The sequence below is a fragment of the Anolis carolinensis genome, chromosome 3 (genome assembly GCF_035594765.1).
Source record: "Anolis carolinensis isolate JA03-04 chromosome 3, rAnoCar3.1.pri, whole genome shotgun sequence".
In the NCBI taxonomy this organism is placed as follows: Eukaryota; Metazoa; Chordata; class Lepidosauria; order Squamata; family Dactyloidae; genus Anolis; species Anolis carolinensis.
Window position 1 is genome coordinate 256,553,092 of NC_085843.1, and position 26,506 is coordinate 256,579,597.

The window sequence follows — 26,506 nt, forward strand, 5'->3', positions numbered from 1 at the left end:
GAGATTCCTGATCACCTCAGGCTCACTGACCATATAATGCAGTTTGAAATGCTTTAAGGACTAAAGTCAGGGGAAAGTCTGGAATAAGCTCCTGAATGTGCTGCTGGACACCACAGTGTCACCCACATTGCACAGTGAATTTGGTCTGCAGAGTACACAGCGTATTGTGGACACCAATTTACTGATGTGCATGGTGCAATTCAGAACACTCTCAACCACTTGGATTAATAGCCTCTACGCTTGGAAGTTCTCTTGGCAAATGCTATCATGATTAATTAGGCTTGCAAGGTCTGGACTACCCCAGGCCCTGAAATTTCAGGACCCAAAACACACCTAGGGATAACCCTTTGTGATGTCACAGAGGTGATCTCTTGCAGTGCTGTACAGGTGATGTTGAAAGGGTCAGTCATCAAGTATAATGCCACAAAGTTGCAAAGAGGATTTTTTAAAAAAAAGTCTTACATTATTGTTGTCTCTCTATGTATCTCAAAGCAGTGATTCTTGCCATTTAGTCTCAAAACCAGAAGAGAGTGTTTATAACCCCCTGGCTAATAGCTATTGACATGCTTATCCTACCTGAATATGCCTAGAGAATCTTCAGACCTGGTGGCCATCACCACATCCTGTTAACCATAATCTGTCAAGTGGTGGGTAAGGAAATATTTGTGACAACTTCTTTTCTTTGGCCATGTTTTATCTCTTCATAAGATAACTGGACAAGCAACCAGGAACAGTTAATTGTATACATGTAAAAATGTATATATCTAGAAAGGGAAAGATTTAAGGAATTCACATGTGTATTTTGCTTTCTTTCCATTTATTACATATCAATTATATAAATTAATATGTATATTTCATAATGGAAATTAATTAAAACATCAATTTAAAAGTGATACTAATTTTAAAATGGGTCACTTCAGCATCTTATTCCATTTCCTCATTGAGCGCTCAGGATGTGAATGGTTCAAAGGTTACTTTTAGCTTGACATATGGAAGTATCCTTTGAGCTAATTCACAAGACCATCTGGACAGCATGTTTTTCAGTGTACTGAAATGATCTTTTGAACAGCTATGAAATTAGATTTCAATCTACTGCACATGAATATACTTGTGAAGATTATTTCTACTCAGAAAGGTCCTATAGAACATATTTTTGTATTCATTCACAAGTATTTATACACAGATTTCCTATACATTTTTCAAAACAGCTTACAACAACAAAGTGTACAGAACAAAATGCATTAATTATATTTGTTGTGAGGGTGTGACTCGCCTAAGGCCAACCAGTAGGTTTCCATAGTTAAGCAGAGATTTGAATTGTGGTCTCCCAGTGTCCTAGTCCAAGACTCAAACCATTGTACTATGCTGGTTCAAATGCAGTCAAAAGTATAAATAACCCAGATTTGTGATAGGCTGAACTACACCAGGAAAGCTTGTAAATATTTGAGTGCTTTCAGTAAACATCAAAGAAATAAGAAAAGTAGATGATGTTGAATATTTCTCATAATGGGTGACACCGCACTAAGAGCCCTGCTAACTATAACTATGGAGTAGATTTCAGGAATAGACTTTTGGTGCACAGAACATTGAATTGGAGTCCATATAATTTTTTCAACTTTGGTACAAATCATTTTAGGGGTACTCTTTTTCAAATTTTTGTAGGTCATGTTGAGGAAAAGGCTGGATCATCCAGTGGTTTGAATTTGGGCTGAATCTAAACTGCCATATAATCCAGTATCTGATCCCAGGTTATCTATTTTGAACTAGATTATATGAATTTACACTGCCATATAATCCAGTTCATAGCAGATACTCAATTATATGGCAGTGTAGAAGGGGCCTCATTATCATTTACAATAATTTATGACTAGATGTGTAAAGTATTGGTAAATGACTTGCATTCATTTGCTGCTCTTTTCTTTCATAGTATGTAGAGTGGGGGGAGGAGACCACAAGATCCATATAAATCCTTGTGCGATGGAAGAATTTGCAACTAAGGCTCTCCTGAGATGTGGCCATTCAAACTTTGTTTAAAACCCTCCAATGATGGTTTTTATACTTCTCTGTACAATCACAACCCTCCAGTCCAGAGGGAACATAAAAAGCAAGAGGTAGTTGCTACTGTTAGTGTGGATGACACATTAAGAAAGAGGAGCAACAGGACCAGGATTTTATGCAGAATCTTAGGAGGTTCCCAAAACCATCTTGCTGCTGGTCCTTCTCTCCACAAATATATGCAAGAATTTGCTATAAGTCTAGGTGAAGAAGCCCCATTAGTTGTTCACTGTATGAAGCAACTCGTGTTTGTTCTCAGCTGTAGTATTTCAGCAGGTTAAGATATATTGCCTAGAGAGAAATTAAGAGACATTTTAAAAGTGGAAACCAGAAAATAATACTTACCACATTTTTAATCACAAATCCCTAGAACTCAGTAAGTTGTGTAAGTTATCATTTCATGAGAATGAGATCAACCTTCTTACACCCTACATGTTCCGTCCCCCAGGACGATGGTTTGCCTTACCTATTGGTCGTTTGTTTGTTTTCCCTCCTTTACATTTTGTTTGAGCCTCTGGCTGCAAAAGCCTAGGAAAAGTGGCTTGGAATCTGCAAGAGCTGGCTGCAGTTTTCTTTGCAGTGATTGGTCAAAGAGTGCAACATCTTAGGACCGCCCTTTTTACCAGGGTCTAGTCTCCATTTTAGAGTTTCATTCTGGCTATAGTCTTCCAACGTGCTGGAGCTGTACAAAGCTAACTGGGACAAATCATCCTCAAAACCAGGCCAATCTAAGCCTATCCAAATTAGATAAGTATTGAATTATATTGATCTGGAATAGGAAATCTAGTTAGAGGAGCAAAGTTATTCCATCGCTTCTAGAACTAATCTTTGCTGTAAAGATAGGGAAGGAAAGAGTTTCTCCTTCTAATATAGGCAGCGTGATTAGGGTATAGTGGTTTTATAATCACTTTTGCCTTCTGGAACCAGGGATAATTCTGTGACTAAAACCTATAGAAATTTGTTTCATTTTCTGCAACTTTAAGATCTGTGCCAGGTTTACAACCTTGTATGAATAAACATCCTTTTTTGAAGTTATCCAGACTCAGTCGTTCAATATCTATAGGACAGCTTATAGGGATTTGCAGTTCGCCCGGATAAAGGACAGCACGTTTCAGTTTTATAGCTTTTTATTGTCCGGCGGACGGCACAGTTTTGAGGTAGATCAGCGGTTTTTCCGCTTGAGCTAGCTTGCACAGCCTATAGTTTTTTATAGTTTAGGAAGTTTAGTATAGGCCGCGGCTTTTCCGCCTGAGCTCAGTCTGCATACCTAAAGACTCTACCAGCGTCTGAGGCAGTGGAGCCCGCTCTCAGACCTGAAGGAGTCAAATAGTGGGGCTCTATTTCCTTGCTATTTGGCTCGCGTGTGCGCACGTGGCCCAGTGGCTTTCTGGGTTTGCACAGGCTGTGCAGTTCCCAGCAACGTCCAGGGCTCCCTCGGCGGTAGACCTCGAGCCGCGGAGCACCAGCGACAGTTCTTTGGCTGGCTCTGAGGCGTGAAGCCCACCAGAACCAGGCTAGAACCTGGACAGGCCTGGCAACGCTGCTGCGAGTTCGGCCGGAGCACTCGGCCGGCTTCGACCTGCCTCATGGTCCGGCGGTGGTGACCTGCCTCATCGTCCTGCGGTGGTGACCTGCCTCATGGTCCGGCGGTGGTGACCTGCCTCATCGTCCTGCGGTGGTGACCTGCCTCATCGTCCTGCGGTGGTGACCTGCCTCATTGACCTGCGGCGGTGACCTGCCTCATCGTCCTGCGGTGGTGACCTGCCTCATCGTCCTGCGGTGGTGACCTGCCTCATCGTCCTGCGGTGGTGACCTGCCTCATCGTCCTGCGGTGGTGACCTGCCTCATCGACCTGCGGTGGTGACCTCCCTTCACAGCGGGGAGGAGGCGTCTCTTCTCTCCTCCTTTCCAAAGCCAGCCTCGGTGCTCCTTCGGCGGCAGGCCTCGAGCCGCAGAGCACGAGGTGCTTGAAAATTTGGCGAAGTCGCCATTTTGGCAGTTTACGTCACTCGGGCAAGGGAGGTATCAAGTGGCAAGTTGCTGTCAGTTGACATTTTGCAGCTTGCCCACCAAAGTCTGGCGCCAAAGGTCACAATCTTTGTAAAGTATAGTTACTTAGTGATATATATTGCTATGGTTAAGTGCTGTGAATTGTATTATATATTGAATTTGCTTTTATTGTAAATTTACTTGCAGGTATATTGCATTTGCCTTTGTTGTAAATTTACTTGCTATTAAGAATACATAATGTCTATGCAATTTCAAGATGATACAGATGGTATACCTCCTTCTGAGGCTGAAGGTAGGAATGAAAGGCCCCAAAGGATAAAGCACCCTTCAGCCAAAATGCTAGCCCATCTAATAGACGAAAAGGAGCTCCTCCATGTGAGGTTAGGTTCGGCATGGGAGCGCATCACAACATTAATGGACAGAATTGAGAGCTTGGGTATTACAAGGGTGCCATCCATATTACAGACAGACCTTGAAGAGACCTTCGGTATTTGGAGGGGTTTGGTGTCTAAGATAGTCCAGGTCCTCGAGCGCATTAACGCCAAGGATTCAGAGTTAGAAATAGTGAGTGTCTTAGCTGACACTAATGAGAAAGAAAATAAGGTGAGGGCAATTCTAGATGCCTTGGAATTTAGTTCTCCATCTGTTAATCTAAGGTCTGAGCCAAAAGGAAATCAGTCTTCCTTAAGCAGCCATGAGACCAATCTTTTAAAATCACCTGCTGTGGCACTTAGTCTTAAGTCCAACCGCTCTAGCCAGGTATCTAAACTAAGGGAGTGTGCATCATCTAAACATAGCCACTCTAGCAAGTCTTCTGCTGCTGGGAGTGCCATCTCTTCCCTAGCTGCCTTGCACATTAAGGAGGCTGCACGTCTAGAGCTAAAGAGCAAGGTAGCGGGGGCGGAGGCTGATGCTAAGGCAGCTGATCTCACCCTTCCCTTTAAAGAAGAAGAGCAACGACTGCAAATAGAACAGGCCCGTAGACAAAGCGAAATGCAAATGGAACAGGCCCGTAGACAAAGCGAAATGCAAATAGAACAGGCTCGTATAGAGATGCTTAGAATAAAGATGGATGCCGCAGCCAAAAGGGTAAGGGCTGAGACTTTGGCCAAGGCCCTAATTGAGCCACTCACAGAAGAAAATGTAAGCCAGTTACCAATACAGGACCCTTCTGCCAAAGTGTTTGCGCACCTTGGCAGCATGTACAGCCAGTTTTCGGATGAGGAACAGGGAGACTTCTCTCCTTACCCAGAGCAGGGCCCCAAAGTCACTTTTGAGTTTCCTGCAGAGCAGAGCGTCATAGCGGGGAGCTCACCCTTGCTCGAGCTACCTGTGCCTCCTGCTAAAACCCTAGGTCAGTCAATCAGGGCCTCAAGGCCGAGCGCTAGTTGGCCCCTACAGACAGCTGCACAGGGAACCATCGATTCGTCAGTGGTCGATGTCATCCCTCCAAGAGGCCAAAGGTTGACGCAAGGTACACGGTGGGAGTCCACTCCACAACAGCAAACTCCTCAATTGTTCCCTTCGACGCCAGAGTCCCAGCTTGTCTCCATCATCAGAAGCCCCAGAAGAGATCTTAAGGACAAGGGTGTCGAAAAGTTTTCGGACAAGCCTGAGGAATTTCTTCTCTGGAAGGCCACCTTCCAGAGAGCAATCAGAGACTTAAAGTTATTGCCTGAGGAAGAACTGACTCTTCTGGCTGCATGGTTGGGCCCAGCCTCATCCTCACAAGTTAAGAAGATCTACGCAGCCCACGTAGCCGATCCCGACAAAGCCCTGGAAAAGGCCTGGGCCAGGTTGCAGCAGAGGTATGGGGCCAGCACAGAGATTGAAGCATCTCTTATGGACAAGCTCCAAAGGTTCCCAGCTTTAAAACTCAAAGACTTCAAACTCTTGTGGGACCTCAGCGATCTCCTTACGGAATTAGAGTCGGCCAAGGAGAATCCAGAACTGCCCGGTTTGAAGTGCCTCGATCAGCACCTGTCCCAGAGGCAGATCTTGACCAAGCTGCCCTTCACTTTGCAAGAACGCTGGGGACAGGAGGTCTTCAACTACAAGGAGGCCCACTCCCAGGCATACCCTCCATTTTCTCATTTGGTCCAGTTCATCACCAGGGCGGCCAGAGAAAGGAATGATCCGCAGACGGGCCTCCCCACCTTATACCAAGGGACCCAGCCAGAGAAGGCACCTAAAGTGGAGAAAAAACCATCCAGAGAGGCCAAAAGACCGGTTAGTGTTAAGGCTGTTGAAACTCAGCACAGGGCCAACGAATCCAAGTCAGAGGTGAAGGAGGTGCTCTGCCCCATTCACCAAAAGCCTCACAGTTTGGCCAACTGCCGGGAATTTGGCAAGAAGCCTTATAAAGAAAGACAACAGATTGTACAGAAGCTGGGCATATGTTTTAGGTGCTGTGGAGCAACTCTTCACTTTGCATCCAACTGCAAAGAGGACGTCAAATGCGCAAGGTGTAACAGCCTTAAGCATTGCACCGCGATGCACAACTCTGACGCTGTCTCCCGCGCCAAAGGGGACACGTCTTCCAAAGAAGGGTCATCTACTGATGCCACCAACATGCAGGCCGCGTCACGGATGCAGGAGGATGCTCCATCGGTCGCCTGTACTGAACTATGCTCTGACGTGCACCAGTTCAGAGTCTGCCATCCCATCTGCCTAGCAGATGTATATCCAGCCAGAAGACCTTGGCTTAAAAAGAGACTTTACGTGGCTTTGGATTCACAAAGCGACGCCTCCCTGGCGACTCCAGAGTTTTTCCAACTGTTTGACATAAAAACCCAGACGGTCGATTACACCATGACTACATGTGCAGGAAAAAAGAAGTTGCAGGGTCGCATAGCATCTGGCTTTGTTGTCTCCTCTTGCGACCAGAAGAGACAGTTCAAGTTGCCAGACCTGATTGAGTGTTCCTCCATCCCTCGGAACAAAAAACAAATTGTAACTAGAGAAGTTGTGGAGGCTCATCCACATTTGCGACGGTTAAAGAATGCCATACCAGCCTTTCAGCCAGATGTGGACATTGCCCTTTTGCTTGGTGCGGACTGTCCGAACTTGTTTTATGTGAACGACCAAGTTAAGGGACCTCCAGGGGCGCCCATTGCTCAGCTGCTACCACTAGGCTGGACAGTTACAGGCCCAGTGTGCATAAACAAGATGCACCCACCATCGTCGTTGGACTCCAATCAAGCACAGGTGCTTAAAGGTGGACGTCCTACACTTGTGCGCAGTTGCCTAAGTCACATCTCAGTCTACTGCCAAGCAATAACTCCAGAGTATTCCTCCATCTTCAAAGTCTCTGAGAGAGACGAAGCCACAGCGCTCTCGAAAGATGAGCAAAGGTTTTCGGACATTATGAATGCTCAAGTCTCACGAAGTGCAGAGGTGAAAGCCTGCAAATCAACCACAGAAATCAAGATGGGCCAAAGATCTTGCCTGGAACCACACCGTTTTGAACGTTTTTCGGAGTGGCACAGTCTTCTTAGAGCAGTTGCTAGGCTTATACATCGTTTAGCTTGCAAAGATAGTGAGCCTTTACAGGTCCAGGATATGATAAAGGCTAAGAGCGTCATATTCAAGTCAGTACAGAGATCTGCTTTCAAGCAGGAAATAGCTAGGCTAGAGCAAGGGCTCAACATCCCTAATCAAAGTCTTCTAAATGAGTTAAACCCATTTTTAGACAAGGAGGGTATTTTGAGAGTTGGAGGAAGGTTAGCCAAAGCTAAACTCAAGGCGTGCATAAAAAACCCCATCATCATACCCCCTAATAGTCACACTGCATTGCTGCTCGTTCGGCATCACCATGAAAGGATCCATCATCAGGGTAGAACTCTAACTGAGGCAGCCCTTAGAAATGAAGGTCTGTGGGTAGTTAATGCCAAAAGGTTGGTCAACAGTTGTATTTTCAAATGTGTTAAATGCAGGCGCCTTAGGCGAAACTGTCAAAGTCAGTTGATGGCAGAACTACCTCAGGATAGGACTTTGACAGACCCACCCTTTTCCCATGTGGGAATCGATGTGTTTGGTCCTTGGGAGGTTGTCACTAGGAAAACCAGGGGTGGTGTTGTAAATAACAAGAGGTGGGCAGTTTTGTTTACTTGTTTAGTAATACGAGCTGTCCATATAGAAGTCATAGAAGGAATGGACACTTCATCATTTTTAAACGCATTGAAAAGGTTCATAGCCCTCAGAGGGCCAATTAAGTCAATTCGGTCGGACTGTGGCACCAATTTTGTAGGTGCGACCAAAGAACTCAATTGTGTGTCTAGGTTTGGGAGAGACCCAAAGGTTCAGAACTTTACGAATACTGAACAAATTATGTGGACTTTCAATGTTCCTCACGCCTCCCATATGGGTGGTGTTTGGGAGAGGATGATTGGTATTAGTCGCAAAATCCTTAATGCCATGTTTTTGAGTCATAGGTCATTGACGCATGATGTTTTGGTGACACTTATGGCGGAAGTTACCGCAATTATCAACAACCGGCCGCTGGTTCCCCTTACCAGTGACCCTGAGAACTTACAACCACTGACTCCTGCACTTATTTTGACACAAAAGGTGCCAGGATGGAAGGACGTCATGTTGCCAGTTCCGGACGGAACTCACCGTGCCCTGTGGAAACAGGTGCAGTCCTTGGCCAACCACTTTTGGAAAAGGTGGAAAGCTGAGTACTTAAGCCAGCTTCAAGCTAGAAGAATCTGGCAAAGCCCACAGGACAACATTGAGGTTAACAACGTTGTGTTGTTAAAGGACAAAGACTTGCCCCGCCATGCGTGGCCCATGGGCATTGTATTAAAGACCTTTCCTTGCCCGGACGGTAAGGTCAGGAAAGTTCAATTAAAGACTTGCAACAGAGGCAAAGTGTCCATTTTGGACAGACCAATGCGTGACCTCGTGTTGCTTATTGGAGATGTTTAAAGTTCTAGTGTTTGTATTGTTGTGTATACAAAGGTGTTTGTATGTTTTTGATTGGTAAATTCCCACATCCTGGGAATTTAGCGGGGAGTGTTCCGTCCCCCAGGACGATGGTTTGCCTTACCTATTGGTCGTTTGTTTGTTTTCCCTCCTTTACATTTTGTTTGAGCCTCTGGCTGCAAAAGCCTAGGAAAAGTGGCTTGGAATCTGCAAGAGCTGGCTGCAGTTTTCTTTGCAGTGATTGGTCAAAGAGTGCAACATCTTAGGACCGCCCTTTTTACCAGGGTCTAGTCTCCATTTTAGAGTTTCATTCTGGCTATAGTCTTCCAACGTGCTGGAGCTGTACAAAGCTAACTGGGACAAATCATCCTCAAAACCAGGCCAATCTAAGCCTATCCAAATTAGATAAGTATTGAATTATATTGATCTGGAATAGGAAATCTAGTTAGAGGAGCAAAGTTATTCCATCGCTTCTAGAACTAATCTTTGCTGTAAAGATAGGGAAGGAAAGAGTTTCTCCTTCTAATATAGGCAGCGTGATTAGGGTATAGTGGTTTTATAATCACTTTTGCCTTCTGGAACCAGGGATAATTCTGTGACTAAAACCTATAGAAATTTGTTTCATTTTCTGCAACTTTAAGATCTGTGCCAGGTTTACAACCTTGTATGAATAAACATCCTTTTTTGAAGTTATCCAGACTCAGTCGTTCAATATCTATAGGACAGCTTATAGGGATTTGCAGTTCGCCCGGATAAAGGACAGCACGTTTCAGTTTTATAGCTTTTTATTGTCCGGCGGACGGCACACTACATTATAAAAGTGGTGTGAGTAGGTTAACATTAACAACACTAAGTAGCAATATTTGGAAAAATAAACCATGTTGATAATTTAAACAGATAAATATATATAGTGAACAGATGGGGGGAAACATAGTAGGAAAAAAGTCTTGCTGTAGTCTCTTGCAAACTCCACCAGTAGCTCAGTAGACAGCGTGCATCATGAAATGAAGCAGAAACCATTGGAGTTTCTGCAGTTTTACAGATACAAGCTCATTGCAATTGGATGCATTAATGACTTCTCCATTGATATTGTAATTTTTTCCTGTATGCAGAGAGAGAAATTCTCATATTGTGGGTTCCAGGGGCTCTTGATATTCCCAGATTGGTGATCATTAGGGATGTTTTTCCATGCTAGGCCTATCCTCATTGTGACTGTGTTGGTGACATAAACCATTCTCCTTCAATTGAAAGCCACTGATCACTAAAGAGGTTGGACCTTGAGCTTAAGACCTTGGTGACTGATTTGATTAGTCCATTTGAGTGAGAATAGGGCAACACAGGGGCTATGTTAATGGAACTTAAACAATAGGCCATCACTAATCAGAGACCTCAAGGTTGAAGTGAGGTTAATTGTTATGCGGGTGGCATTTGAAAAGAAGTGTTGACTAGTGTAAAGCACTGTGGGACTGTAGCATTTGAACATGCAGCCTTAAGGCCAGAGGTTTTGTTCAGTTTCCCAATGAAATTTAAAGCCACATTATGCACATCTCTAAACAGCAGCCCATAGACCATGGCCCTTTGATGGGCAGGAAGGGAGAACAATTCCTAATTGATAATAGAAAAGAGCCCCAGGCACAACATTCCAATTCCATCCTGGTTCTGCATTTAGCTCCTTTTCTTTAAGAGAAATAATTTAAAACGTTAAAATGTTAGCAAACCATAACACGTGCATAAAGACCCAGGCTTCTAGCTGCACATTCAGTACCTAATGTCAGGAAAGATTACATCAAGAGTTTTAGATGGGAATTGGAAGCAGCACCTATATTAATTTTGGCCAGCATCATACAGCACTTCATTTCCTGCATGAAGGAACCATACATTTATTTGTCTGACAATAAATAATATTGAAAAATGAAGAGAAGGGGGGGGGGGGAGAGAAGCTGCAGTACTTAGCCAGAGTCACACAGCTCAGTGTTAACTTCTTTTCATGGGTGTAGACTAGAATGCACAAAGTATTTTGTAGGTTTTTTTTTTAGTAAAGAAGCAATAATTTACTAATATGTGTATGTGCTTTCAAGTTACCTGTTGATTAATAGCGAATCCCTGAATTTCATTGGGTTTTCTTAGGCGAGGAATACTAAGATGTTTTTTGCCAATTCCTTCCTCTGGAATATAGCCTACAGCCAATAGTATTTCTTTGTACCTCATCAGATGACCCTTTGTCAAGCGAGTGGCAGGGGGAAATCGTGAGGCAGAGTAGTCGGGATCTTTGGTATTCCTTCCCATGATGTTTCCCTGTTGTCCCCCGCTCTCTCTTTGGCTCCTCTGCCTCTGGGCTCCGTTGCCTCAATGCTGCCAGCACAGTGCCCCACAGAGTCTTAACAGACATATGATGGATTCTGGGGGACTCCATGCTGGAAGAGGAGAGAAGTGGGAAGAAGACACTTCTCTCCCTGCATGAGGTGGTTAGTGGTTTCCCATTTAATTATTCGGTTAAGGGCTGACCCCACTTGACTTCCAAGATCAGACAGAATCTGGTGTCTTCAGGGTATTTAGGCACTTACTATTTTTGTTGTTGTGTGCAAGTTATTTCTTACTTTAAATGATCCTAAGGCAAACCTGTCATGGTGTTTTTTTTTGCAGAATTTGTTCAGAGACGAGTTGATTTTGCCTTCCTCTGAAGCTGAGAGAATATGTGTTACCCAAGGTCACGCAATGGGTTTTAATGACTTATTAGAGATTTGAACACTTGTCTCCAGACTCATTCTCCAGTGTTCAAACCACTATACCAGGTTGGCTCTTTGACATATTATTAGCATCTGATATTTACCATTTAAAGTATGAATAGTCTCTAATCTATTTTCCTACTCATATAATATAGATGATGTGACAGCTCCATCACCCTTATGACTTAGGCTCCCTTTGTAGTTGACCACACAAACTTGCTTCCATCTTGGGAAAATGACTATTGTTAGCTACCCACAAGTTTACTACAGAAGCAACAATACTAACAACGTGAGAAAGAAATGATGTTCCTGGTCATATTACCACGGCCTCCCTGATTTAAAATGCCATAATCTAATGAAATTTCCATAATACTGTATTTTGTTAATTTCTTTCTCTTCTCTTTTTGCATTAACCATTTTCTTACTTAATTATATATTTAGCCAATATTCTACATTTTAATCTGTATGGTAAATTCAGATGGATCACCTCCTTTAACATCATACTTAAGGCTTTAATATATGCCTGATTTAAAATTACATTATATTCCAGACAGAGGCGTCCATAGGTATTTTGCCTTAGTAGGCAAAATTAATTTTGGTGCCCCTCCCCGCACCGTGGGAGGCGTGGCCCAACCTGGCCCCGCCTCCCGTGCCACATGCCCTGGTCCCACCTCCCATGTCGGGCAGCCACGCCTCCCACATCATGCGGCCACACCTCCTGGCAGGGCAAGGGCACGTGGGCTGCGGCGGAAGGCCCAGGCCCGAAGGAGAAGGAGGGTAGGGGGTGGTGCCATTCTCCTGGGGGCTCAACTGCGCCCCCAGGACGATGGCACCACAGGCAAATCCCTCCCTCCCAATGCGGTTGGACCGCCTCTGATTCTAGACAACTCTTTGCACATTCTTTTTCTTTACAAGACTTGAATCTATATTGTCCATTCATGTTATAACACCTGTGCATACATATTCTTTGCATCTATAATTAGTTATAAAATATAAAATGTGGCATATACATAAATCCAGTTTTCACTGTAATTGGACCGATAACCTGGTGTGAAGATCTCCAACTTGCATGAATATGTTGGTATTAGGAAAGAATATGATGTCCGACTGCTCTTAATATTACGTTTTTCAGTTTAAAAATTGGTCTTGGGTCATTTTTGGATGAGGTTGATATAAGTGGTCAGTGTAGATGTGCCCACTTTCACCTTTTTAAATCCTGTATGGTTTTTCACATCTTTGCCTGACGAAGAAGCCAGCAAAGCTTTGAAATTTTTTATGGTGTGTTTTCTGCATTTTGATTGGGCAATAAAGATATTGTAGACATTGGATTTTGCTGTATTTTACTGCATGGCCAACATGGGTATCCATGAATATGGTTCCTTACCTTATAGGCTCATTCAAAAAAGCAAAACCCATGCAGAAACTACAGAAACTTTTAATTTATGGTTCGCAGTTATAAAGTTAATATACAATGCAGGAATTATGTACCTGCTGGAAACTGTCTTGAAACAGTAGAAGAGTGACCACAGCCTGAAAAGTAAGGCAAATCCATAGACATTATGAGTTTCTATAAAAAGAGAAACTAATTGAAACTTAACTTCATTCTTACACACTCATGCATATAGGCAGGACTGATCCTATTGTGAAGGAGAGTGAGACATCTGCTTCAGGTGGAAGATGCTCTAGAGCAGTGTTTCTAAAACTCTGATTTCCTCCAGAAATCCCAGTCAGATTTCCAACTGTTAGGAATTATGGGAGCTGAAGTCCAAAACATCTGGAGGAGCAGAGTTTGAGGAACACTGCTTTAGATCATTAGAGGACAACTGAGACATGTGTGCCATGTTTTTCCCCTGTGAACTAGCCTGTTGCCCTCTGGCACATTTGAAGATGCTGTCTTGTTACAAGTGGAAATAGCATTCACTAGTCCATGAGTTTTAGACCCCATTTACATTGCCATATAATGCTCTTTGAAACTGAATTATATGGTCAGTGTAGACTTCTATATTGCAGTTTAACTGAATGGCAGTTAAACTGCCTTGGCTTTCTCTTTTGCTTCAGACTGCAAAATTTGTGGGTCTCGAGTGCAAGAACTGGAAGTAAAACAAGGATTACCATATCTACAATTGCCCAAAGCCCACTTAAGATTTCTTAACTTGGCTTGGGGTTGCTGAAAAAAAAGAAACAAATTGTTGTGTGAATTGCCTGTAGCATACAATGTTCCAAGTCAAATAGGCATACTGATATTCATAAAAGTCTAGTGTGAGCATGGGAAATACCACTTTAGCACAATTGCGTATGGAATTTACAAGTTCTCAAATTGTGAATACATACCTTGTTCTCTGCAAAGTGGTATTTTGATTTTATTTCCTCCCTGATGAGGGAAACAAATCCATAGGAGGGAAATGAACAGAAAAAAAAAATATTGCCTAGTTGTCCTTAACACTGTACATCTAGTTGTTTGTCCTTTCTAGTTTGGGTGTGAAAAATAATATATCTCTTCTTGCATTTTTGTTTCTTAAAATTATATAACACATACTTAGAAATCTAATGTTTAATAATAAAACTGTGCAGTGTAAACCAGCTGCAGCACGATGGGAAAATGCAAGTATCCCAAGTATTTCAGCTTAATACCTAGCGCACCAAATGACTATTCATATAAAAAACTTTAATTGCAGCTCCCAAGAGAGAAGGGGGTTATGGAGTAGCAAGGTATTGAATCTTTGCATTTCATTCTTGGGAATAAAACACTTTAATTTGGCCTGTGAGTAAATGGGCTTTGGAAATTGAAATCAAATGTTAATTCCATGTACTGAATGCCACATGGAACATAATTTCTTCTGCATTAACATAGGCATTTTTTCCAAAACAGATATATGAACTTGCCATTATATACACTGCACAAGAATATAGAACCTATTCTGTGCTGTATTTGTCTTCTTGTAAAGAATGTACCAACTCGACTCCCAGCTGCTGTGCTCTAATGTAGGAAGTTTTCCCCCTTTGGCTGTTGCTGATTATATTTGTTTTTCACCATGGCCTCCCAGTTAATAAAGCGCTATAAGGAGGTCTTTGGCATCAGGCTTATGAATAGTCCTTTTAAAATCAGCACAACTATTCACCCTGTTAAAGCATTTGCGCAAGCATTCTTGTTGATGACTGTATTTCTGCAAGCAGTCTTTGCATCTTGTTCTCTGTAATGGAAGGTGAGAGTGTTTAGGATCCTGTATGGTACAAATCTATTACATATCACATTACATGAATTTTGAATAGGTTTCACTTTTCAAATTCAGGAAACTCATAAACATCAACTGAAGCTTTTTATTAACATGTTCCCACTTTTTTTTTTAAAAAAAAAGTAAGCTGGGTATGAATCTGATAGTGGGAGATGTGGTGCTGTGAAATGAAATGGCACACATTGTGACCAACGGCTCTAGTAAAAATTAGCTATTTAATAAAAATTGAAACCTCATTCGTCACTGGTGTTGAAATGTAGGTTTGTCCTTAGCTTTGACTACTACATAGATGACATGTCAGCAGGATCACAAGGTCAAAAGAAGCCTTCTCTAAAGTAGAAGATAAGTTGCTTTGGCAAAACATAAGCCTTTATTTCTAAACAAGTCAGGCATAGATGTGGAGGAGGGATGTGACTTCAGTGGCCAATACAATGAAGTTGCATTGCTATAAAATTATTTTGGTGTTTCTTCTGGACTCCCAAGTGGGGACTCACAAAGAACAAGATCCTTTGGATATCACTAAAACTAGCCCACTGGGAAAGGCTTCAGCTAGCTCAGTTGGATGGTCAGATTCCAAGTCCACCCTTAATAGTCCTTTCAAATAAGTCACCTTTCAATCAGTGAATTTTATCTGAATAAATGCCTTTTAGTGTTTCCAGACCTAGAAGTTAATGCATGATATTGAGATCATGACATTTTTCTCTTTGTTTAAAGTGCAAGCTGTAGCATGAAACATTAAAGGCACCAGGATCCTGTCATCCTGGATGCTATTCCAGGGATGCAGCAGAGGGAAGGGAGGAGAGGAGGAATCTCCCTTCTCCAATGACTCTGGCACTCCATACAGCAAAAGTAGATGCAACAAGTGATGACCACCAGCAATTTCATGCTAAGCTGGCAACCCAAGGGGATGGTAAGTGCTATCTGCTTTTCCTTGGCTTCCCAAGCCCAGAGAAAGTGGGATATCCATATGAACAGTTGAAGCTGATCCCAAAGGAGAACCAGTCCAACAGTTTACACTGCCACAAAGTGTAGGTATAGTTCCACTTTTGTCCTGTTGAGATGATGTTGTTGATCCATTTTAAGATGTTTTAAGTATTCTATTTTGTTATGCATTTTAATCTTGTATTTTGTATTGTGTTTTAACTGTATGTTGAACTTCTTGTTCCTTGGGCTTCATCCTTGTGTAAGCCACCCCAAGTCCCTTCGGGGAGATGGAGGTTGGTTATAAGAAATGAATTATTATTATTATTATTATTATTATTATTATTATTATTATTATTATTATTATTATTATTTGAAACACAACAAGATGAGTCCACAGCAGACACTCTGCTGGCTGTTGAATTGGATCACATGGATCATTTGGATCACTTCCCAAGTGTCTAGGACTGTGTGATGTATCGGCGAATAATGTGTGCAGATCCCAGTAAAGTGGCCTTCTGCAGCTGGCAGGTGGTAATTTTGTCAGCGCCGATTGTGTTTAAGTGCAGGCCAAGGTCTTTAGGCACTGTACCTAGTGTGCTGATCACCACTGGGACCACCTTGACTGGCTTGTGCCAGAGTCTTTGCAATTAAGTCTTTAAGTCCTCATATCGTGTCAGCTTTTCCAGTTGTTTTTCTTCAATCCTGCTGTCATTATTATTATTATTATTATTATTATTATTATTATTATTATTATTATTATTATTATTATTATTAGTGAGCTTTGTAACTTTGGGGAAGCCCTGGAGCATCATTGATGTTTTTCAATGTGGGACAAGACTGCATCAAGCAGCCTTGCTGGGCATTTGAATGAATAGTCTCCATGCATCATGTCGATGCCATGGCTTCCACTCTCCCCCACCTCACCTCATCTGGCCTGTTTAGATGGACTCTGAGGGACCATTCTCTTTCTCTCTCCTTTGAAGTAGAAGACTTGTTTTTGTGAGGGGTAGTCTGAAAGAGTTCAAAGCTGAAAAATGGATGAAATTGCCTGTGGCCCCTATGCACGTATCTCCTATTCCTGCTCTAAAGGAAACACCTTTACATACAACAGGGTCCTCAATCTGTTCAAGATATAGGAAGCTTTGTTTTCTCAGTATACTCTATTGGCAAAGACTTTTGAACAGAGAGCTGCATTTATTGGATGAACTGTAAGTCAGTCTTGTCTACTCCATATCGCTTGTTCAATGTGACTAAAGCACAACTATGCATGGATTCTCTTTTTCCTCTCAATTTCTTTTTCAATATCTTTCCTTAAAAATCATATTCTAGGGTGGTTTAAAATTTAACAGTTTTTTAAACAATGGACAGCAAAAATGCGGAATACAATTTAAAATAAATAAAAAAATCAGAGTGAAGAAAATAAAATTAAATATCAGAGATATTTTTTAAAATAAAAACTAAACTTGAGACAAAAAATTTAGTAATGTTGGGACTTAAATAAACATTTTCGGGGAGGGGTATTCTGCAACTGGGGCACACCAAATTTCTTTTAAAGGCCTTAATTACTACCCATCTTAATTCTGATGAAAATGCCATTCTAAGATTCTTAAAGTTTGGAGTAGGTTGATATGTAAGGCCCCTTCTACACTGCCATATAAAATTGAGATTATCTGCTTTGAATTGGATTATACTCATATAATTCCGTTCAAAACAGATAATGTAGATTATCAGAGTTGATAATCTGGATTATGTGGCAGTGTAGAAGGGGCCTAAGAAGGCATTTCTCAAGAAATTTGAAAGTGAAAATCTAACTGTTACCTACTAAAGATATCAAATACACAAAATGTCTTTGATATGTTCTCAGCATGACATCATTCTTAAAATCATAGTATTGCAGCAAAAGGATGGAACAAGGATTACCCTTTTGTAATCATGTGTTGTAATGTGTCAACAAGGAGTAGATAAATGGTCTTCTAATTTAGTTTAGATTTTAAGAACGATTGTCAGCTCTGTGATTACTTGCACAGTATCAGGGTTTTTCTTTTTTTATGGAGGTCAAAAATCAATTGCCAAATCAAGTTCCAAGGAAAACCACTCACACACATCAACACATTTTTATTCTAAGAGACAAGACTCCATCTTGTAGTTATTTCTGTCATATGTCTGAGATATTGCCATCGTCCAAAAACATTGATGTTGCTGTTTTAACATCTTGGCTGAAATATAGTAATCCTTTGGCTGATTCAGTACTCTTTTACAGAGGTTATCTTTTAGGGGTGAATCAGATTTGATTGTTCAGGGAATCCAGTTTGCATTTCATGTGCTTTTTTCTCTCTCCAAAACCTGCATCTCACCCTACCTGCCTGAAAAGTATGTTTATCCTCCTCCTAAGGATTGTAAAATTTGTATTTATTCCACAGAGCACAAGGTTGGAGCCAGATCTGAGACAAAGGGCTAAAGGACTGCTCCATTTCTACATGGACTAGCAGCCTAACCTTATTTTAACCTTGACCATGGGACAGTTGTTTCCATTACCCCAAATGTTAACTAATTTATGGAATATAGTGCAGCCCATGCAATACACATAGCCCTGGCCAGGGGTTTCAAGAGGAATGGCTGCATGGTCATCACTGTTAACACCTGCCACCTGAGGCAGTTGCTGTTTTCTGCCTAATGGTTGGACTGGCCTTGTTTAGCTTAATGGTGTGAAGGTGTCACATCATACTATTTTAGGGTTGTTTCTGACATGCACAGCTAAAAGGAGAATTGTGCCCCGTGCACAATTTCTTACATTTGATCCAAAGGAAGAGATGCAGACCAGCCCCTTCACTTATGAGAAATTTCAGTTTCCTCCAGCAGAATTTATTTCACCAGGCAAATCGCAATCAGCATAGAATAGTTCCATTAATGGGCGTGTTTATTTATTTTTAAAAACATAAAAATATAATTTCCTCCAAAATGCAGCTGACAAGTTGACCTACAATCTGTGATTAAAATATAGCATTAGCAATAGAACAAGCAGCATGAGCAGCAAAAAACAAAAGAACAGTTTTTTAAAAAAATGCCAGAAATGATTCTAGTCATTGCAGCAATTTTCATTCAAAAATGGGAAATCCAAGGCACCAGATCTTGGAAGCTAAGGAGATTCAGACCTGGTTAGTACTTGGATGGCCCCATGTAAGCCGCCCCAAGTCCCTGTTGGGGAGATGGTGGCGGGGTATAAATAAAGTTTTATTATTATTATTATTATTATTATTATTATTATTATTATTATTATTATTATTATTATTAAATCAACAGTGAATATCAGGTGTTATAGACTATATTTCAGGGGAATTAACTAGCTAAATAACCCCTGAATAAGAAAACCCCATGAAATTCATGGAATTGCCATAAGTCAGCAGGTGACTTGAAGGCAAATACACACAGAGCTCAATCCATTGAAGTCTGCTTTCTCCTTCTACACTCTGTGATAAAATGTAAATGTATAGTTTCAGCATCAAGCCAGCCATTTTGCGCAAGTCTATTTTAGTGTCTGCTGTGGCTTTGAGGAATAACATTAGAAATTCTCATCACAGATGTTTCTTTCATAAACTGTTGTGGGAGAAAGACATTGTACAAAAATGGTTTACTGCTCTGCTTTCATCTCTTGGGAAAACAAAGTGTGCACTAGTCAGCTTCGCCAAATGTGCTGAAGGAACCCTCTTCATCAAGACCACAATAGCATTGAGGATCATGACATTTACAGAGCTGATTTTAGAGCCCTTCTTGGCAAATGTACAGTGGTATTTATCTAAAGTGTGTGTCTCAGAAGGCCCCGCACCCTTGCTTTAGTTCACTGGAGTAAAACTAACCAGTTGGATGTTACAGAATACAGATGAAAGGGCTGGGTGTATACACACCATGCACAGAATGAATGGTCCACAGTGGACTTGTGCAATTAATCACTGCTTACAACAATAACAAAGCTGCCTGAGCATGTAAATCTGGATATCTACTCTGGGATCTTTCTGTATAAAATACCAGATTGAAAATGCATACAGTCAGAAATATGAATGGTGTACAATAACAATGATTAAAATTACTATAAGATGCAACAGCAACAGCTTTAGTAGCAATGGATGATAAAAGATAATTCTTTCATTTGAATTAACTGCAATTCCAGAAGGAAAGGAAAGGAAAGGGAAGGGAAGGAAAGGAAAAGAAAGGAAAGAAGGAAATGAAGAAGAAAAAAGACATTTTAAACTTACACATGCAGATTTTCTTGAAAGGCTTTCCCCAAGCTTTTATTCTGCTTCTAAAAAATAGTATCTATAGCGACAGCAATATCACATAGGAGCTACAAGTAACAGAACGTTAAGTTAGCAAAAACAGATGATCTACCTATCACATTTTTTTAAAGTTAGCTGGAATCCTGTTGGTGTATTTCGAATAGAGTAGACCAATTGAATCAATTCTTGAATTGAGGTAAATTCTGTTGAGTCATTTGGTTTATTTTGATCAGAACTAACTGCTATTATTTTTAAGTTGTAAACTATGTGGATATATGCTCATCATTCAAGGAGTTGTTTTAAAGTGGCTGCTGATTATAAAAAATAAATCAGCATGCATGGTTCCATAATTGTCATATTGGAATAAATATCATTCTGACTTGCTGCTATGTTCAGCTGACACAACTGTCACAGCAAGAGTGATGGAGGAATTGCTCAGTGACCTCCTGAGGAAATGCATCCTGTTCACTGATATTTCCAGCAAGAAGGAAGCAGACCAACTGCCATCAAACCTGATCCTGCTAAGTCACATCTGTCCCTTTTCTGAACCACAGTTATCAGTTTTAAAGGACTTTATCACCAAAAATCCAAATAGGGATTTCATAATACCAGCTGATGCTCCCATCCTCTTTATTGAAAGAAAAAACCCAGAGGATTGAAGCTCTCAATGGTTATCACAAGTTCAACAGGAACACCACTTAGAATGATTCCTGAGACAGAGAATGGGCTGTGACAGTTTTCACCAAACTGGATCGTGGCAGAGCCTTGTTTGTGGTCTGCTATTTGTACATTGGCATGCCAACTCTGACTTCTTGGACTCTCTTTTTCTTCCCACCTCCAAGCCACCTCTGGATTTTAAATGTTTTTATGTTTAATGTTTTATCATTATGCTGATGGTTTGTATAGTTTTTAATGATTTAATTTATGCTATATGTGATTGCTTTTAGGTGTGCAATGTTTTTATGTTTTTATATGGATGCGAGGCATTGAATCTATTTACCTGTTAGGAGTATGATACCAATATGGTTAGATATTGGTGCAGAGTAGCAAAAACGCAGAAGACTAGGGGTTTATGTGAGCAGAGGTGAGAAAAAGCAAAATAGCCAGCCTCCCTTTCCCTTTAAAGAGTCATGCGCATAAAATAAGCATCAGAAACATCAAAAGTAAAATAGCAAAAATATGTTTAATCACAATCTTGTAGTATGATTGTCATACAGGTAAAAACATCTTAGTTCCAAAAGAATACAGTTCAGGATACTGCATATCTCTTAACAAAGAAGTAAAATCAGCATGGCATGGCAGGATCAAGAAGCAGGAAGAGGCAAAAGAGATAGAACAAAAGAAAATCTCTCCTTTTATGACCCAAATTCTAAAGGCATATGTCACTTCCTGTAAGTCTCCAGGAAGTATACTCCCATTTCCCACATCATATGCAAAACCCCTAAATGGTGCCATCAACTCTGGAATGCAGCTTTGGCTTCAGGTAACTAAGCAACAAACAAAACTAACTACATAAACCATCCCACATTGGAAATGCATGCATGATTGCTTAGATAACCCAACATAATCTTTGCCATTTATAATGCTGTAAACTGCTTTGAGTCCCCCTAAGGGTGAGAAAAGTGGCATATAAATGAAATAAATAAATATTCAATACATTATTACTCTATGTATATTTCCTGCATTTTGAGGTTCTCCAGTATTCAGCAGCAACAGCAGCAACGCCCTAAAACTATAGAATTTTCAAGACAACAATCTCCATATCATCGTGTGTGAAACATGACAGGATTCATTCTTTTTTTAAAAAAAGTCTAGCAACCATTCATACTATGGCTGTTTTTGTAATTCTAGTCAATGGAGAGTGCAAATCTTCTGATTTTCTGATCAAAGTCAGACAAGGAGCCTCTGAATCAGTTCAGGTGTTGGGGACATTTAAGAATTACCACTGGTGGGATGAACTGTATGCATCTCAATTGCCTAGTAGCATTAAATTTTTCACAAATAGCAAAGAATTTTGGCAAAAGTGCAAATACTCAATGTGACCCCACCCTCCCACAGATCTGCTTCTCCTTTAGGTTGATTTTTTTAATGAAAAAAAAAGCCCTAGCAATTCATTAAGGAACAGTAAAAATAACTTTTAAATATTAATTCAATGATTTACTGTGGTGGGGGAGAGTGGGAGAGGGTGCCCTCTAACTTTACATCTATGCCAACATGCTGATATGCCATGGTTCCCCGAAAATAAGACACTGTCTTATATTTATTTTTCCTCAAGAAGACACACTATGACTAATTTTCAGGGGATGTCTTATTTTTTAGTAAGTATGGTACAACACACAGTTCTGAGTAAAACGGCAACTTTAGTTCTTCCCCCTGAGGACACACAATACCTAAAGCAGAGTGTCCTGCTCCTCATTTCAGTGAGGACACTTTCACTTTCTATGTCTCCCTCTATGCCTCAGCTTGCAGCATGCACAGAATGACCAGGACCTGACAGGCAAGCCGACTTTGTTGATGGGACAGCCCACACCTCTCTGATCACCTCCAAGATAGCAGCTGTCACAATGGGGCAGATGAGAACGGCTGCCTGTCTCCTTTATCGCTCTGTGCCAGTACGCTGCATAGCCATGCCTATCACTATGTCTTATTTTCAGGGTATGGCTTATATTGTGTAAATGCTTAAAAATCTTGCTATGGCTTATTTTATGGATATGTCTTATTTTCAGGAAAACATGGTAGAAGCAGGGTGGACTCATTACACATAATAAGTAATGAGACAACGGCACGATCAGGACATTGACGGGTTTATTGCAGGTAAGTAACCAATCAAATATGGGTTGTGCACAGCAACATATGACAGTTGAGGCTTCTGCTTTTAAGCCAGTTTGCTACCTTGTTGTGATAGTCCATAGATACTACAGTAAGATCCCTGTATCTGCAAGGGATGCATTCTTGGTTGGACCTCAGTTATCCGAACTTATGGATATGGCTGAATATCATAAAATCATCTAACTTCTGGTTTCAACATATCATAGAGTTGTGCTGGAGGACCTAAAGATTCATAGAGAAATCTCCAGTGTAGCTCTATGGTAACTCTCGCATCACAGAATAATTTGGATAACTTAGAAAATTCCTAAAGGTGTGGGTAAGTGAAACCATGGATATGAGAGCCAAAGTTATGAGGCTCTTACTATATTTATAGACATTTATACTTTTGTTCTGTTTTGAAAATGAAAACCAGCCTTGGAAGTTGAGGAAACTGCAAATAATCAAAGTCATTGATTTCACTATCAATCCACTGTGTTGACATACCCTTAGATGTTATTTATTGTCATGTCAAACATACTTAAATCATTAAATGCTGCAAGGTGCCTTAAACATACCTTCATTTGATTTGAGTCTCCTTGAGAGAGAGAAAGTGGGATAAAAATACTATAAACAAATAAATAAAATGGTATGTCAAAATGGAAGGTCTTGCACATAATTACTGAGATGATTTCAGGAGTCTAGCATGCTATGAAGAGGCAACTGGCTCAAAGAGTTATGTAACAGATACAGCACCATTCTAATATGCATATGTCTTGGACTTGGCACAAACAGCTAGAAAAGCATAGCAAGAGCAGAGTTACAAATGAGGGCCCATCACCAAAAGGTTCACTGTGAATCATACTGGGAAGCCAGACTTGTGCTGCCAAGGCCATCTGACGGAAGCTGTAGTTGTAGGAACATTCACCCTGTGGGGCCAACATCAGAGTGTGCCACTCAATCTCCATCCAGTAGTATCCTCCTGGCATTGAATGTGGTGGCTGTGGCAGCTTTCTTTATTATGCTACCTTTGTGCATGGATTTGGGATTTTACCTTGTTAATGTGTTAGCCGTACCTGACAGAAAAATGCTGTACAAAACTTTCTCCCAAGGTACTGGAATGATTAAGAAAAATGTTCCACACAGAAAGGGTGCTGGCGTTTGACAACTAAACGGCACATTTAGCTAGCTGGGAGCTGGCAAAAGCCATCCGTACGCGAACATCAGGAGTGACATCCGGCATTAACTGGCACAAAACAAACAAACAAAGCAGCTGACATATTGCTACTGGCAAACCCAAGAGGATGTTGGATCATTAAAGAAAAATTGCTAAAAACAATGCATAGCTCTGCAACCAGCACACTTAATGGACTTTTGTACAGCCTCTTACTTCATATGTACTGCTTTTTCTTCTGACAACTTGGAGGGAAATTTTGTAGCTAAAGAAAGGAGATTGAGAGAAAGAAAAAGCAGTTGAAATAGTTTTGTTATATATGGCAATAGTTAGCAATATACAACACCAACAGTTGTTCTCTGACTTTATTTCAAAGTGGTATGAAAGCAATTTTAAGAAAAAAGAACTCTGGCTGTTGAAAGGGTTTTCAAAGGACTGTTTCAATGGCCAAGAAAAGAAAAGAGTCAACATTAAGTATTCCTAGTAATAATTTCAGGCTGATATCCAGCCACTGATTTCACCTCTCCAGATTGCTAATACTTTATTGATCATAGTGGCTAGTTTATTTTAGGGCTGAATGAACACAGACTCCTAATCTTTTCCACTGTATTTGCACCCTGAAAAGGTTGGGGGTTATTTTCAGGGTATTCCCTTGGGAGGGAGGGATTTTCTAATAGTTGGAGAGGTGGGACAAAACAGGAATATCAGAGAAGAATTGCTCCCATCCTTTCTTGTTGCTTCCCATCAGGTCTCTCAGGACTTTATCACATGAATCCTCTATCCCACAGCATTTTTGTGAGTACTTACCAATATTATCACCCTCTTTAGTGTACCACTGTTGGCATTCACCTTTTCCCTAACTCAAGCTTAATTGTTTTTTGAAGACACATGGCTGTAAGCCAAAAATCACGATATTTTCCCCCAGCTCTCCTTCACCACTCCCCAGTTCTGTTGCTGTGTAAAAGTGTCCGATACATAGAGAACAAGGAGGGAAAGAAGGCTGAATGGTCATAAAAATACTTTATAAAAAGGCTTCTGCGTCAGAGACTTTGTTAACTGAGTTATGCCTGTACGATTAATCATAGAATCATAGAATATAGTTTGAACTATATTACATTATCCTTAGTGGAAAAACCTACCATTTCATTAAGCCTTCTCAACTTTCCAAGAAATACACTAAATAAAGCTTCCTTCACATTGAATTCTATAGGACAACCAGCAAATAATTCATAGAAGGGATGTTCTACAGATACATTTCCCAATTGCTTTTAATTTCCACACATTCTTTACACTGCCAAGCATGAGTCACTCTTTGCTTTCAAAGCGTAAATCAGTGGGAGTAAATTGATGACCATGGGGATGATTTATGAAATCCAAACTATATGAGTAGCCATCATGATCTGGTTTTGAGCATACAATCCTTCACTTCATACCAGTTACTGGAATAAAGAATGAAGGAAACAAGATTCAAGGTTCCAACAAGGTGAGGTTAAGTAATATGGTGGCATGCATTCAGTAATGTTTTGGAAGTTACCGTCATTCATTAAGATCCTGTCATGAAAGGAACAAATTTGATGGTGGCTGAGACTGTATGAGAGACTCATTTTTTCAGTTGCATAAGTTCAAATTCTAGTTGGCCAATGTTTCTAAGCTTTATATGATTTATCTGCAAGATGGAGAGCATGTCTACTACTTAGATATATTAGGTTCTGGAATGGAAATATTACTCAATTCCTCTGATTTCCTGTCTATATTCCTCAGATTCTAATACCTAGAAAGTTCTTCCCTACACAGCCCACATAAAAATGTCATCTAGACTTTTGATATCCTCTGGATCCAGAGGATTCAACAGTTCCTTTGTAGATGTTAGCACCCAAAGTGCAGATGTTGGGAGGCGGAACTTGCCAAAATATATGATTATAGTATATGTATGTCTGTATGTCTGGGGGCTATGTACCATCTCATAGCATGTATAGCAAACACTAAGATAGACAAGTAAAAACACCCCTTCAAAATAGAATATGGCTGTATCTACACTGGGAAGGTTACTTGTGTATAAATCTGCCTTGGAACAGCTCCAGATTGAGCATGTACATGCAGATTCTGGGGCCGGTGTCTAGATGGGTTGGGACCGCATTGGGTTGCCACCTCATCCTCCATATTCCACTAATGATACCTACCAGTCACAGAGCTTCCTGTGAGTGCCTGACCATCTTCTCTTGCATCTGCTGGTGTCAGAATAAGATGCCTGCACAATCACAATGAGTCATTTCATCTTATGATGTATCCAAACTATGATATCCTAAATTCAGTCATTTTATCTAATTTATGATATCCTAATTTCAGTCATTAAGAGTTCAGACTTAATTTGCTCTTAGACTC

General features: G+C 40.8%; 1 long non-coding RNA gene across 2 annotated transcripts; it reads left to right on the forward strand.

Annotated features, from left to right (window-relative positions):
* On the forward strand, positions 1 to 25,110 carry LOC134298098 (uncharacterized). 2 transcript variants are annotated; one of them, XR_010005073.1, is made up of 5 exons: positions 1 to 651; positions 11,635 to 11,783; positions 15,665 to 15,860; positions 22,872 to 22,959; positions 24,063 to 25,110. It is a non-coding gene; the product is annotated as an uncharacterized LOC134298098 (long non-coding RNA). The 2 variants fall into 2 exon arrangements; XR_010005072.1 differs by lacking the exon at positions 15,665 to 15,860.
* The last annotated feature ends 1,396 nt before the right edge of the window (positions 25,111 to 26,506 follow it).